Here is a 15,557-nt window from a genome sequence, read left to right as displayed (position 1 = left end):
TTCTCACCAGGAGCGAACCGAACTGGAGTTCACAAAGAAGCGGACCGAGACCACCTCTCAAAGGTGGTCTCGGTCTGGTTCTTTAGTCCGCACCAAAAACATCTGGTCTGCTTTCACACCAGCCCAAATGAACCATACTTGCTGGTGTTGCGGACTCCAGTCCGCTTTAAGCAGACCAAAAGGCGTATGTGTGAAAGCACCCTTAGAGGCAAAGTCTGCAGGTAGTGTCAACCAGCAGACTCACCAGCAGATGGTGTTATTCAGATCACTAGGCTTCAAAAAAGTTTCCATCCCCAAAAACCTGCATGGTATCACATAAAGCAGATAAAATTAATTTAAAAAAACACATTTGAATTCTGGTTAACAACATTTTCACAAGGTGGTCTGTATGTTAGGAGACTTTAACTCGGTGTTTAGACAACAACTTCCTCTACAAGAACACAGTATAATCTTGTTCTTCATTTAGTCCAGGAAATGTGGTGGCTTGTAGTTTGTCAATCCAGAATGTCTCCTTTTGGTTCAGTTTTCTTTGTCTGTCACCTCTTCTGATGGTCAGTGGGATGTGGTTGATGCCTGGAATTTGTAATGAAGATGAGTTGCTGTTATGAAATTCCAGGTAATGTTTTGTAGGTCTATATGACCATGCAGTTTAAATAAAGGCTTTTTAAATCTTAGGTTTACACCTTGTTGACTCTATGAGATAAGGAGGAGGAGGAGCTACAACCAAACATCAGAGCAGACAAACAGACCTTATCAGGTGACAATAAAGTGAAAGTACTTTAACCCCAAAGCTTATCGCTCTCTGAGGTGAGTCGACTCGTCAACGCAACACGACGGTAAGCAGCAAGAAAACAAAGGTTTTGTCTTTTTATTCTAGTTTTTACTGAAAACATTCATCTTTCCTGTTTGTGAAATGAAATCAGGTCACATGTTGACATATTTTCTGAACTTTGATGTTTTTTGGAGTCACTGTGGTGCACCAGAAAACCTGAATGCTTTTAAAGCTAAACAGTTTCAGTAAAGATTCTTCTCAGAATGGGTGCTCACAGGGATCGTTAACTAGTATGAACAGGGAAGACAGGCTTAGGGAATCCAGGGAAGGACGGAGACAAGACAGGAACAACAGGCTGAAGACATAAACAGGGCAGGAGCAGAGCTGAGTCCCTGGGGGAATTTCAAGAGAAAAAACTGAGTCCAAGTGGGGATGTGCATTCTGGAGGGAAGCAAGGATCCGACAGTCTATGGTCCAGCAGGGAGTGAGTGAACGAGCAGAGTTTAAATAGTGAGCAGGTGAACTGAGTGGCTAATTACTGCAGCTGATGTACATCACTGCAATCGGACTGCAGCCAGGAGATGGAGGGAGAAGAAAGACAGAGAGACAGGAGGGAGATGACAGACAAAGGGACAGAAGGGTCAAAACACAGAGACAGATGAGGAGGAACAATGGGAGAAAGAAGGACAAAGAGGGAGAAGGAGGCAGAGAACAGAGGCTGGAGCAGGGATAATAACACATGAAGATAATTAAATGTGTTTTGTCACTGATAAATTCAGTGCTCAACAAAACTGTGATTCCTGTCAGGTGATGCTCTGCACTTTATTCACTTTACGATGATGCTGCATTAAATCTTGTCCACTATTTCACATCTGTGTTGTGATTTTCCAGCTACAATGGACAAATCTGGTTCCTCTTTAACTTCCCGTGTGGTCAGCGGTGTGTTTTCAGTTTTAACTATTCCCCTCAAATGGATATTTACACGTAAGTCAGACATGAAATCGGCGCATTTCAGTTGCTGTGGACACATTGAACATTTCCTCATGTTTTTCTTATTTTCACTGTGTAATTCATCCAAAGCATGCAGTATTTCGTGTTTGAAAAAAGAAGAATACTGCATAATAAGCTGTGTTAATCATTCTTGTCATTTTGTGTCTCTTTTGGTTTGTTTTCTGTCTGTTTTTTGTATTTTTTTGTGCCATTTTGTTTTCATCTTGTTTTTGTCATTTTGTGTTTCATGTGTCGTATTGTATTTTTGTTTGAATTTTTGTGTTTCTTTGAGACTGGTTGGGCCTCGTTTGATTGTTTTGTCTTCACATATTACAGATATTTTACTATTTCTGTGTTTCCAGATTTTTTCTCTCTACTTTGTTGATCATCTGTAGAAAGATGTTTCACCATGCTGAATTTATCTCCAACAACTTGCTCCTCTGTTCTCTGTTTCTGATTGATGCTGCATTTATTTTTTTGATCCAGCAGCTTTGATTTTCCTCTCAGTCTCTCTGTGGAAACACTGTCTGTAGTTCAATTATCACTGAATTTCTGACTGGTGGTCACAGATGAGTCAGAATCTGGTGTTTAGTTTCTGCAAATGTTTCAGTGAGATGTAGAATAAAGTGATTTGGATGAAATATTACAATTTAAAATTAGCTGGCTTTCCCAAATATTCAAATGTAAAATTGAAAATGTGATGATTCTTACAGGTTTTATAGATTCTAGTTTATAAATGAAGTGAACTGAGCATTTTCTTTTTCAAAGATAACACATCTTTCCAGCCTGTTGGTGCTTTTTGGGGTTCAGAGGATGAGATCATAAAAATAATTAAATGTGTTTTGTCACTGAGAAATTCAGTTCTCCACAAAACTGTGATTCCTGTCAGGTGATCCTCTGCACTTTATTGACTTTATAATGATGTTGCATTAAATCTTGTCCTCTATTTGACATCTGTGTTGTGTTTTTATATACAATGTAAAAATCTGGTTGCTCTTTAGCTCTCTTCTCTGGCGTCACTGGACTGGTTACTGGTGTTGCAGGAACTCTTACCAACAAGCGGATAACAAAACGTAAGTCACAGTTATCAGATATAAAATCAGCACATTTCAGTTGCTGTGGACACACTGAACATTATATCATGTTTTGTATTTTCACGGTGTAATTCATCCAAACATGCAATATTTCATGCTTGAAAATTAAATAATACTGCAGGAATGAGAATATCTAAGATGATCTAGATCGAGTTGCCATCTTAACAATCACATTCTGTTGTGTTTCTGAGTTAATCATTGTGTTGTGTCTTGTTCAAAAATGGTGGCAGTGATGAGCCACAAATTGTGGTGGAAACACTGAAGACAGAGATGGAAACACTGAAGACAGAGAAGGAAACACTGAAGACGGAGCTGGAAACAAAGAAGACGGAGCTGGAAACAAAGAAGACGGAGCTGGAAACAAAGAAGACGGAGCTGGAAACAAAGAAGACGGAGCTGGAAACAAAGAAGACGGAGCTGGAAACAAAGAAGACGGAGCTGGAAACAAAGAAGACAGAGCTGGAAACACTGAACACAGAGAAGGAAACACTGAAGACAGAGAAGGAAACACTGAAGACAGAGAAGGAAACACTGAAGACAGAGAAGGAAACGAAGGAAACACTGAAGACAGAGAAGGAAACACTGAAGACGGAGCTGGAAACACTGAAGACGGAGCTGGAAACACTGAAGACAGAGAAGGAAACACTGAAGACAGAGAAGGAAACAAAGAAGACGGAGCTGGAAACAAAGAAGACGGAGCTGGAAACAAAGAAGACGGAGCTGGAAACAAAGAAGACGGAGCTGGAAACACTGAAGACGGAGCTGGAAACACTGAACAAAGAGAAGGAAACACAGAAGACGGAGCTGGAAACACAGAAGACGGAGCTGGAAACACAGAAGACGGAGCTGGAAACACAGAAGACGGAGCTGGAAACAAAGAAGACGGAGCTGGAAACAAAGAAGACGGAGCTGGAAACAAAGAAGACGGAGCTGGAAACAAAGAAGACGGAGCTGGAAACACTGAAGACTGAGCTGGAAAACCAAATGGATGATGTCAAAACGCAACTTGATGAGGTCGATGAGGAAAAGAAGAAAAATAAGGAGAAGCTTCAGGAAGTGGAGAAAGAATTAAAAGAGACAGAAGAAAACTATGACAAACGAGAGGAACTGTTAAAAGAAAAACAAGAACTATTACAAACTGAAAGGAGGTTAGGTGACAAAAAGAGAAATTTGGAGAAACAGCAGTCTAATCTCAATAAACTACTTTGTATTTTCCCGTAGAAACTAAACTTAACAGAATAACTGAGATCCTCAGTGGAGCAGCTGAACAGAAATAAATCAAAATAAATCAGAGGAAATCAGCAGAAGTCCACAGTAGCTCTTTACATCAACACATTCCACCAGAATTACACAAAATACCAGAAATGATCAACTATGTCCAAAAGTATTTGGTTTAATGAGTGAACAAAGTTTAAATCATGAACTGTGATGAATGCAGAACTCTTTACTTAAATGTGATACGACAGGAGAATGAACAGATTTTTGCTCTTGAAGAAAATGGCACACCAATTCTCTTCTCTTTGTTTGTTACTGTCTGTCTGGCGGATCTGACCCGCTCTCCTTACACCAAAAGGAATAGCTTGTATATTCTAAGTAGTACGTTGATTGAAGGAAGTAGGAAAGTGACTGAAGGACAAAAGTAAGTGTGTATTCATGTTTTTTTTGAAGGGATTTCGTGTTCAGAGGGAACGTGGTAGTGAGTTTAGCAGAGAGGTGGAGGAAGTGTTTGCTGGTCCTGTGATGCATTTTTGCACAAGTTGACTTAAGTTGACTTGATAAGTAGGATTGTGGCCCAAAGACTTAAAGGAATAGAGAATGGCCAAAGGAAATTAAGAGTGGGCCTGTGAATAAAGAGTAAATATGGCCCAAAGAGTTAAAGAAGTACAGAAATGGCCAAAGGAAATTAAGAGGGCCTGTGAATTAAAGAGTAAGCCAGTGTAGGACCAGATGAGAAGTAGGGCTTTGATTTGCTCTCCCAGGGATGACTAGCTCTCCCAATACTAGAAGTTACTTGTGTGTTCCTGTTAGGATTTGGCTAGCTCTCCCCCCACTAAGAGTAGATATCAAAACACAGAGTAAAAATAGCACAATTTCAACTACACATCCATCCATCCATCCATCCATCCATCCTCTATATACCGCTTTGTCCTCACTAGGGTCGCGGGGGGTGCTGGAGCCTATCCCAGCTGACTCGGGTGAAGGCAGGGGACACCCTGGACAGGTCACCAGTCCGTCGCAGGGCCACATACATAGACGAACAATCACACTCACATTCACACCTACGGGCAATTTAGGGTAATCAATTAACCTCAGCATGTTTTTGGACTGTGGGAGGAAGCCAGAGTACCCGGAGGAAACCCACGCATGCTCAGGGAGAACATGCAAACTCCATGCAGAAAGATCCCAGGCCCACCCCGGGATTCAAACCAGGGATCTTCTTGCTGCAAGGCGAAAGTGCTAACCACTACTCCACTGAGCAGCCCTTCAACTACACAGTGCAGAGCAAAGACAAGATTTCTGGAAGCACTACGGTAATCTGAAATGACTCAATAAGAATCTTCAATTTAAATGATCAAATCAATCTCTTTTTATGGTTTTTGTAATATTTTCATTATATGAGTGCTTGCCTATTGTTAGCATTTATGTTTTCACTCCTCATGAAGACAACATGTAACATGTGAATTCAGATGGTAATCTTTGTCTGAGTATCTCACTACACAGGTGGACCAAAGCTGAGGACAAAGTGGCAGAGGAGCCTTCAGAGGAGGAAGTGAGGCCAAGGCTGAGATCTCACACCACAGACAAAGCCACACTTCACCTTTCTTAAACAAAGGCTTTGAGAACTGCACTTAATGGGGTAATCCAAATCAGTGGGTAAGAAACTGCCCATGAACTAAATCCTGTCTATGGCACCTCCATTCAGCAGTCATAGTCCTTGGGCCAGGACCCAAAATTTCAGATATCGGTACCACCCATCCATTCTCTATACACCGTTTTATCCTCACTAGGGTCGCTGGAGCCTATCCCAGCTGACTCGGGCAAAGGCAGGGGACACCCTGGACAGGTCACCAGTCTGTCTCAGGGCTACATATACAGACAAACAATCACACTCACATTCACACCTACGGACAATTTAGAGTAATCAATTAACCTCAGCATATTTTTGGACTGTGGGAGGAAGCCGGAGTGCCCGGAGAAAACCCACGCATGCACAGGGAGAACATGCAAACTCCATGCAGAAAGATCCCACGCCCAGGCTGGGATTTGAACTGGGATCTTCTTGCTGCAAGGCGAAAGTGCTAACCACTAACCACTACTACACTGTGCAGCCCTCTCGGTACCACCCGAGGTGACCAATTCTTTTTGGTATTTTTAACTTGCCATATGTCTCTAGTTTGCATTTTGATATGATAGCCTTTGCATACTCACAGCTAAATATATGTTATCACTGGTCTAATGGACATGACACACAATGAAATGCATGGAGTCTGAGCCAAAAGTCCTATCAACACGACAGGACAATTTGATGGGATTTTTCTTCATTACAAAAAAAATATGAAATGCCACATGCTACACATGACCTGAATAATAACATTACAGCTCAGAACAATAGTATAACAAACATGAGACCGAGAAAAATTTGGTTGCTATGGTAACAAGATTATCTGAAAGCAGGACGGGACAATACAATAGTGAAAATTTGACAAACAATTTCTAAGTTAAATTCTATTGAAGTTTTTTTTTTTTTTTTTTTTTTTTTAAAGACAAACCATGTCTTGTGATTTATGGTCAGTGTGAGACAGCAGACTATAATTTCCAGTTAAACATACAAAATACCTTTTAAATGGTGTCAAAACTGTCAAAATTGTTCAAGTTCAAAATATAACCCAGTTATAACAGATTGTTACCAGAATTCATCATATGTCAAAACACTGTTGCAAAGACTATTTCCATTACGAAGCTGAATTTTCACACTCTTTCTAATCCTTCTATATATCAATGCATGTGTATCTCAATCACATTCTGACCAGACTAACCCAGATACTCTGATGTAAATTATAGTCAAGATGGAGTGCCATAGACAGGGTATGCAATTTCTGTTATTTTTCAAATTATTCAAAGTGTCACCCTGCCCTCCTGCAGCTCCACCCAAGTAGCTGAGTTACATGCACAGATGAGAACCTGTCGCCTGTTCCTATTTAGACAAACCTTACAGACCTCAAGCATTGACTGACTTTGTTTATTATACTGAGGTTGCCTTCATACAAGACAGCACTGATGTAGAAGAGAACAGGTTAGGGACCCCTCCATGTAAATATGTAAATAGTTGGTGTCTGCAATGTCGGTCACATTGTGGACCCCACATTTTAGATGATGTATTTTACTATTATTTTTGTACGAATTTTTCAAATCATATATTTGTTTTTTAGTAGTGTTTTTTGTTTTTTTAAAGGTTAACACAAGTCAAAAGACAATGTAACACAAACTGTTTACAGAATTCTTTTGCCTCCAGTCACTGACAATTTCACCAAGGTCTATCCCAATCAGGAAAAAGTTGTCCAGTCTTTTTCCAGTGACAGACTGCAGCACAATAAACAACTAGAAGAGTGGGACCTCAGAGAGTTCCACCAGAAGACATCCTGAACTCTTGCTGGTCTGAACCACACAACATCCTTGTCACCACCAACACAGCGTCAAGTGTGAAAGGACACACTTGACCTCAGAGGACTTCAAGAGGACAGCTTCCCCACTTCCACCAGAGATCAGCAGGAGGGCTCATCACCACAGGGGTCCTCTTCCTCATCACCTGTGGAGACTCAGAATACTGGGTCCACCCTTCAATAGAGCTTTGTCAACAGAACTAGGGAGCAGCCCAGGACTGGAGTCCCAGAAGCAGACGCAGGACACCCAGAGCACAGGAGCAATGTGCATGCTGGTGTTCCAGTTCCAGATGTCCCACCCATAACTGAAGTATAAAGCGGATTATACCTTCAAAACAGAGGGAATCACAGACACCACAAACATGATACTGCAGTGCACGATGGGAGAAATACATCTCAACCATCAACTAACATGAACCTCCAGCTAAACAGTTTGGTAGCTGAAAACAGCCCAACCTCTAAAACTGCTTTATCTGTGGCTTCATTGTTGTTATGCTATGTTGGTGGCTCCATTCTACATGGCACAAAAGGACTTCTACCCCTTGTGACACATGCCATTTGCTACAGTCCCTCAGGTCATGAATTTTATTGGATTTGTGGTATGAAGGCCTATGAATTTTTACCAGTCATGGTCTGGGTCATGTGATACCAGCCATGAAAGTCTTTACTTTGCCACCTGAAATCATTATTGTCAAGAGAGATCTACATACATGCACGCACACACACATACAACCACAATGGACAAGATCCTTTGGAGTCCTGATTCCATATGGAGTGATGTCATCTCTAGACAAAATACAAGATCTTTTTCATGCTGTAGAAGATCTTGCAGGTTCCACTGCATCTGGCATGGCTATGTTGTCACAAGAAATGACTGCTGTAAGAATGATGACATCACAAAATCAGACTGCACTAGATTTCATACTGGCATCACAAGGAGGAACTTGCGTCATCATTGGAGCCTAGCATTGCACTTTGATTCCTGATTACAATGCCACCATACAGGAATGAAATGATCACTTGAGCAGCATCGCAAAGACATTACACGAGGGCACTCCTACTGAATTATTCAACTGGATCAAGAACAAAATTGGACTATTATACACAGTTTTGAACTCATATTGCATGGCTTGGTTATTTTGACTCTTGTTAGTTTTGTGATTTTTTTTTTTAGTGAAATTCAGCCTGTAGAAGAAAACCTTGATTTCATGTTTAGTATAGAAACTGATTATGATGAAGGTTACACAAGCACACACACATATACACATGCACACATACACACAAAAAAGCATGGATTGATGAAGAAGATAGCACACCTTTTGGTACTAGTGTCACATGTCACCCCCTGCATTCCATTTCCCACGGTTATCCATAATTCTTATTTGTTACTGTCTGTCTGACATATTCTGTACATGGATCCCTACTCAAATTTAAACATAAAATATGTTTTTAAACAGTGCCACACAGTTTTTCTTTGAGTATATTCAATATAAAACACTTTTCAAAGCAGATATTGCAGAATCTCCTCAAGGAAAAACAGAAGTACTGTTCATTTAGAGATGCTGTGATGATGTGCAGACAGATTATAAAAATATATAAAAGAACAATATATTTTTAAATATGTTTGAATGTCTTTATAGAATAATGCAACTATACAAAAATAGTCTTGTAAAAGCCTGGAACAGTTTGTCAGCAAGGGTGCCACAAGAAATACATCAGCACCAATTTTTAGGTGAGCAAAAGTAAAGTGGAACAGAGTTAAAACAGATCAACCTGACATTTGAAAACCTGACAAGTTTTACACTGTTTTTGGGTCATTGCAGAATTAGAGGACATCTGACGTCCCACCCATTAAATTTCAAATAATTCATGAACAAAATACTAAAACATGCACTTTTTGTGCAAGTTTACTTGTCCTGAGACCAAAAAAAATAAAAAACTAAGAGAAAATAATGTTTGAAAACATTTTTAAAGAGACCAAATAAGTCTCAAGTTCCAGTTGAAATGTTTCTTTCTTGTCCCACCCCCCTGATGACCAAACTTAATCTCAAATAAAACAGTTGTCAGGATCAGACTAATTCTTTTGACTGTTTTCCATCAGTCAGTTTGTCCTCTTGGTCAGCAGTAACAGCTAGCTAAATATCTAGCTTCTACTGCTGAGAATAAGCTAACATTAGCATGGATTAGCAACCCTGTTACTGTGATTAGAGTAGGGTTAGCAAACAACACAGAAAACATGGAATAAAAATGGTACCATTGATGTGTAAGCTGAGCCAATCAAGCCTTTGATAGTTTATTACCTATTATTGATGAAAATGGATCATTAAAACTGTAAAAGAGAAGGTTTATCTTTCAAAAATTTGGAAGCCCAAATGTCCTCCAATTCTGGAATGATCCTAATGTGTTTTAACTTTGTTTACTTCACACGCTGTCCTTGGGTGTTTTGAAAGGCGATGATAAAAAAATAAGTGTTTTTGCTTATTTTCAACATCAAAACAATAAATTACATATGGAAATATGTTGTAAACAAAAATAATAAACCCCAGTATTAATCTACAATGTTGAAAATAATAAAAACAGATAAAAGCATTAAATAAGAATGTGTGTCCAAACTTTTGCACCTTTCAGAGTGTCCTTTTATTGTGGGCAGTCTAAGGCACACCTGTGCACTAATCATGGTGTCTAATCAGCATCTTGATATGGCACACCTGTGAGGTGGGATGGATTATCTCAGCAAAGGAGAAGTGCTCACTATCACAGATTTATGAACAATATTTGAGAGAAATGGTGATATTGTGTATGTGGAAAAAGTTTTAGATCTTTCAGTTCATCTCATATAAAATGGGAGCAAAAACAAAAGTGTTGCATTTATATTTTTGTTTAGTGTACTTACAAGCCAATTCAACAACAGATTCAGACAGAGAAGCGAAAGGGAGCTGGGCTGCAGTCAGCAGGTATAGAGGTGATGGTGTGGCATAGAGCAGGAGACGGTTTGAGGTGGAGGGTCCAAGACGGGGAAGAATTCAGGGGTTGGAGTGGCTACTGACGTCTGAGGCTTGTGGGGAATGGGCCAAGAGGGAACGAAGGCAGGTGAGGTTCTGGTGGTGTTATGTTCACGGTCCGGCATCAAATGGTGAGTGAGGTCTCTCTTTATGGCAAAGGGTGTAGGTGATTGAACCAATCCCCACCTGCTCGCTCCAGGCCAGCTGATTGCAGACTGTCTTGGTTAATCTTTCTTTAAATTGTCAGACAAAGTGTTTCTGGAGGCTTCTGAATTTATTTTGCGGCTGCCATCATGAGTTCCATCATCAATGAAGGTTGATGAGCCCGAGAAGAAGTCATGACATCACCTCTACTGTGTTTCACTGATGAGCTTGTATGTTTGGGATCGTGAGCAGATTGTTTCTTTCTCCAAACTTTATCCTTTCCCTCACTTTGGTAAAGGTTCATCTTTGTCTCATCACTCCAGAAAACTTTGTCTCTGAATTTTAGAGGATCATCTCTGTACTTTTCAGCAAATTCCAACCTGCCCTTCCTATTCTTCTTGTTAATGAGTGGTTTGTATCTTCTGGTGAAGCCTTTGTACTTCTGTTCATGACGTCTTCTGTGAACAGCAGATCGTGATGCCTTCACTCCTGCCCTCTGGAGGATGTTGCTGATGTCACTAACAGTTGTTCAATTCAATTCAATTCAGTTTTATTTATATATCGCCAATTACAGGTCAAATTGTCTCAGGACGCTTTGCAGAACCCATATGCCATATGTTTTAGGGTCTTTCTTTACAGCTCTCACAATGTTTCTGTCATCAACTGCTGGTGTTTTCTTTGATTTGCTCATTCAACATCTGTTACTGAGTCCACCAGTGGTTTCTTTCTTCTTCAGAACATTCCAAATGGTTGAACTGGCTATGGTCAATGTTTGTGCAATGGCTCTGATTGATTTTCCGTCTGTTTTGGACCCATCGACAGCTCTCTGGTTTTTATGTTGGCTACACCTCTAACTATAGATTCAGTCTGCACAGGTAAAACCCAAATCTGAAACTGAATGTAGACACTGAGCGCTATTTATTGTTTGAATAATCAATGTCTGGTCTCTAAGTGTCAGTGTTTGTTCAGACTTTCAGATACTAAAAACTTTTATGGTTTCTATTAACATTTGGAGCAGACAGAATGAGTGCTGGAGATTTAAAGATCATTCTAGTGTATCAGACACGAAAGGATCAAACTGTGGTTACTGTTCATATTTTTATTGACACAATGAACTCCAGCTGCAGTAAAACCTCAAGTCCACCTATAAAGCTGATATCTGGTGTAACCTACTTACAGTGCAGCTTTTGATCAGAGCACAAAGGCAGAAACCTGAACAATCTGGATAAGAGATGAACCAGGAAACAAACTGTAAAATCACAACTTGTCCTATTGGTTATTTTCAGTCACTTTAAAGAGTTCCAGTAGATTTAATGTGCAGCAATTAGACAGAAGCTGTTAAAGATGAGGCTACACAGTGAATGAAAGTAGGTTTACACCTTGTTGACTCTATGAGATAAGGAGGAGGAGGAGCTACAACCAAACATCAGAGCAGACAAACAGACCTTATCAGGTGACAATAAAGTGAAAGTACTTTAACCCTGAAGCTTATCGCTCTCTGAGGTGAGTCGACTCGTCAACGCAACATGACGGTAAGCAGCAAGAAAACTCAGGTTTTGTCTTTTTATTCTAGTTTTTACTCAAAACATTCATCTTTCCAGTTTGTGAAATGAAATCAGGTCACATGTTGACATGTTTTCTGATCTTCGTCTATGTTTTTTTAATATTTTGGAGTCACTGCGGTGCACCAGAAAACAATAAACGCTTTTAAAGCGAAATAGTTTCAGTCAAGATTCTTCTTTTCAACATGTCACTCTGATTATTGATGTGATTTTATCTGAATGAGTCCAGATTAAGAATGTTTTAAGAAAAAAACCTTTATGTTTTTTGTTTGTTGTGGCAATCAACACTTTTTGTCACTGAGACAGTAAATGATAGTTTCATAGTGACAGAAAAGGTTTTAAGTGTATTTAAATGAACACATGATGCATGTGGCTGTAACAAGAACAGAAGTGGAGTTTTATTTTCATTAAACAGCAGCTGCAGTCTGTGATCTTCATTTGTATGAATTTGTAAAGACTTTAGTTTGATTAATGAGTAACTTGTTGGCATTTGCAGAAATTATGTCAAAACGCTTCTTCCTCTTATGAGTTTAATCCTCTGAGGATTTTATTTGCTGCTGTCTTGTTTTGTTCTTCACTGTGGTCCGTTTTTCACTGCAAACTAAAGCCCTGCACCTCAACAGAAACAGATAAAAACCTGACTGGAGGAAGAGAGAACTCAGAAATGTTTATTGTGTCGTATCACTCAGAAAGCTATCAATCATTAAAAAGCAAGTCAAAAAATGATGTTGAATGATCTAATAGCTTTGAATTTCCTCTGTCTCTCTTGTCATCTCCTCTTGTCCTTTTGTGTCACATTTTGTTGTTTGTGTCATTTTATGGCATTCTCTTTCTCAGTTTTTTTGTCACTTTGTGTCTGTGTTTTTTTGTTGTTTTTTGTCTAGTTTTTGTCAATTTGTCTTGTTTTTGCCGTTTTCGCATTTTTCTCATTCTTGTTATTTTGTGTCTCCTTTGGTTTGCTTGGTGTTTGTTTGTTGTCATTTACAGCCTTATTTGTGCCGTTTTGTCTTTTTTGTTGTTGTTGTTGTTTAGGCTCTCATTTCATTCCTTTTGTCTCATTCTTTTCATCTCATGTCTCTGTCACAGTTTTGTCAAATATTTCTCTCTCTGTAGAAAGATGTTTCTCCATGCTGAATTTATCTCCAACAACTTGCTTCTTTATTCACTGTTTCTGAACCACGCTACATTTATTTTATTGATCCAGTAGCTTTGATTTTCCTCTCAGTCTCTGTGGAAACACTGCCTGCAGTTCAACACAATTATCACTGGATTTCTGACTGGTGGTCACAGATGAGTCAGAATCTGGTGTTTGGTTTTTGCAAATGCTTCAATGAGATGTAGAATAAAGTCATTTCAGAGAAATATTATAATTTTCAAATGAATAGACTTTGCCGTTAGTCAGTTGTAAAATGTAAAATGTGATGATTCTTTCAGGTTTTATGATTTCTATCTCATAAATGAAGTGAACCAAGCTTTTTTTTTTTTTTTCAAAAAATAACGTCTTTCAAGCCTGCTGGTTCAAAGAGGATGAGCTCATGAAGATAATTAAATGTGTTTTGCACCATAACTTCAATTCTTGACATTTTATTGACTTGATGATGATGCCTCATTATATCTTGTCCACTATTTCACATCTGTGTTGTGATTTTTCAGCAACAATTTTGCAGTCCGGCTACTCTTGAACGGTTTTATCATTTGAGTGGCTTCTGGCTTCGTTGGACTGGGTATTGCTGTTTCAGGAGCTGTTATCATCATGGGGAATTGTAAGTCAGAGTTATCAGACATAAAATCAACTTATTTCAGTTGCTGTGGACACGTTGAACATTTTATCATGTTTCTTTTTTGGTAGTTTTATATTCACAATGTAATTCATTTAAAACATGCAGTATTTCATGTTTGACAAATAAATAACACTGCAGAGACAAGAATATTTAAGCTGATCTAGATCTAGTTGCCATCTTAACAATCACTTTCTGTTGTGTTTCTGTGTTGATCAGCGTGTTCTCGTTGCTTCACTGGCGATGATGAGGGGCAGGGTTATGATCAAATACAAGGCAACAACGGTGGGGACGACAGTAGTCGATCACCTGGCCCTGCAACACCAAAGACACATGACATGAAACCGACGGTTACGGTGCTGGACACAATGAAGACAGAGAGGGAAACAGTGAAGACAGAGAGGGAAACACTGAAGACAGAGAGGGAAACAGTGAAGACAGAGAGGGAAACAGTGAAGACAGAGAGGGAAACACTGAAGACAGAGGTGGAAACACTGAAGACAGAGGTGAAAACACTGAAGACAGAGGTGAAAACACTGAAGACAGAGAGGGAAACACTGAAGACTGAGCTGGAAAACCAGATGGATGATGTCAAACAGCAACTTGATGAGGTTGATGAGGAAAAGAAGAAAAACAAGGAGAAGCTTCAGGAAGTGGAGAAAAAATTAAAAGAGACAGAAGAAAACTATGACAAACGAGAGGAACTGTTAAAAGAAAAACAAGAACTATTACAAACTGAAAGGAGGTTAGGTGACAAAAAGAGAAATTTGGAGAAACAGCAGTCTAATCTCAATAAACTACTTTGTATTTTCCCATAGAAACTAAACTTACCAGAATAACTGAGATCCTCAGTGGAGCAGCTGAACAGAAATAAATCAAAATAAATCAGAGGAAATCAGCAGAAGTCCACAGTAGCTCTTTGCATCAACACATTCCACCAGAATTACACAAAATAATTCAAATATGTAATAATCCAAAAATATTTGGTTTAATGAGTGAACAACATTTAAATCATGAACTGTGATGAATGCAGAACTCTTTGCTTAAATGTGATACGACAGGAGAATGAACCGATTTTTGCTCTTGATGAAGAAAATAGCACACCAATTCTCTTCTCTTTGTTTGTTACTGTCTGTCTGACGGATCTGACCCGCTCTCCTTACACCAAAAGGAATAGCTTGTATATTCTAAGTAGTACGTTGATTGAAGGAAGTAGGAAAGTGACTGAAGGACAAAAGTAAGTGTGTATTCATGGTTTCTTTGAAGGGATTTCGTGTTCAGAGGGAACGTGGCAGTGAGTTTAGCAGAGAGGAGGAGGAAGTGTTTGCTGGTCCTGTGATGTATTTTTGCACAAGTTGACTTAAGTTGACTTGATAAGTAGGATTGTGGCCCAAAGAGTTAAAGGAATAGAGAATGTCCAAAGGAAATTAAGAGGGCCTGTGAATTAAAGAGTAAGCCAGTGTAGGACCAGATGAGAAGTAGGGATTTGATTTACTCTCCCGGGGATGACTAGCTCTCCCAATACTAGAAGTTACTTGTGTGTTCCTGTTAGGA

General features: G+C 39.3%; 1 protein-coding gene and 1 long non-coding RNA gene across 8 annotated transcripts in view; one reads left to right on the top strand and one right to left on the bottom strand.

Annotated features, from left to right (window-relative positions):
- LOC127532342 (uncharacterized) overlaps positions 1-14,758 on the top strand; it is a 116,572-nt gene extending 101,814 nt beyond the window's left edge. For 6 of the 7 annotated variants that reach the window (XR_007939717.1, XR_007939720.1, XR_007939718.1 and 3 more), the window contains exons 2-4: positions 13,879-13,988; positions 14,223-14,488; positions 14,531-14,758. This is a non-coding gene — a long non-coding RNA (uncharacterized LOC127532342). Of the gene's footprint in view, positions 1-773; positions 837-13,878; positions 13,989-14,222; positions 14,489-14,530 lie in introns of those variants that run through there. The other variant, XR_007939716.1, reaches the window with a different exon arrangement.
- Positions 1-15,557, bottom strand: part of LOC110971042 (butyrophilin subfamily 2 member A2-like) — a 184,496-nt gene that overhangs the window by 24,751 nt on the left and 144,188 nt on the right. The gene's annotated exons all lie outside the window — the stretch shown is intronic.

Source organism: Acanthochromis polyacanthus, chromosome 23 (assembly GCF_021347895.1).
Source record: "Acanthochromis polyacanthus isolate Apoly-LR-REF ecotype Palm Island chromosome 23, KAUST_Apoly_ChrSc, whole genome shotgun sequence".
Lineage (NCBI taxonomy): Eukaryota > Metazoa > Chordata > Actinopteri > Pomacentridae > Acanthochromis > Acanthochromis polyacanthus.
This window is presented reverse-complemented; position numbering and strand designations above follow the sequence as displayed.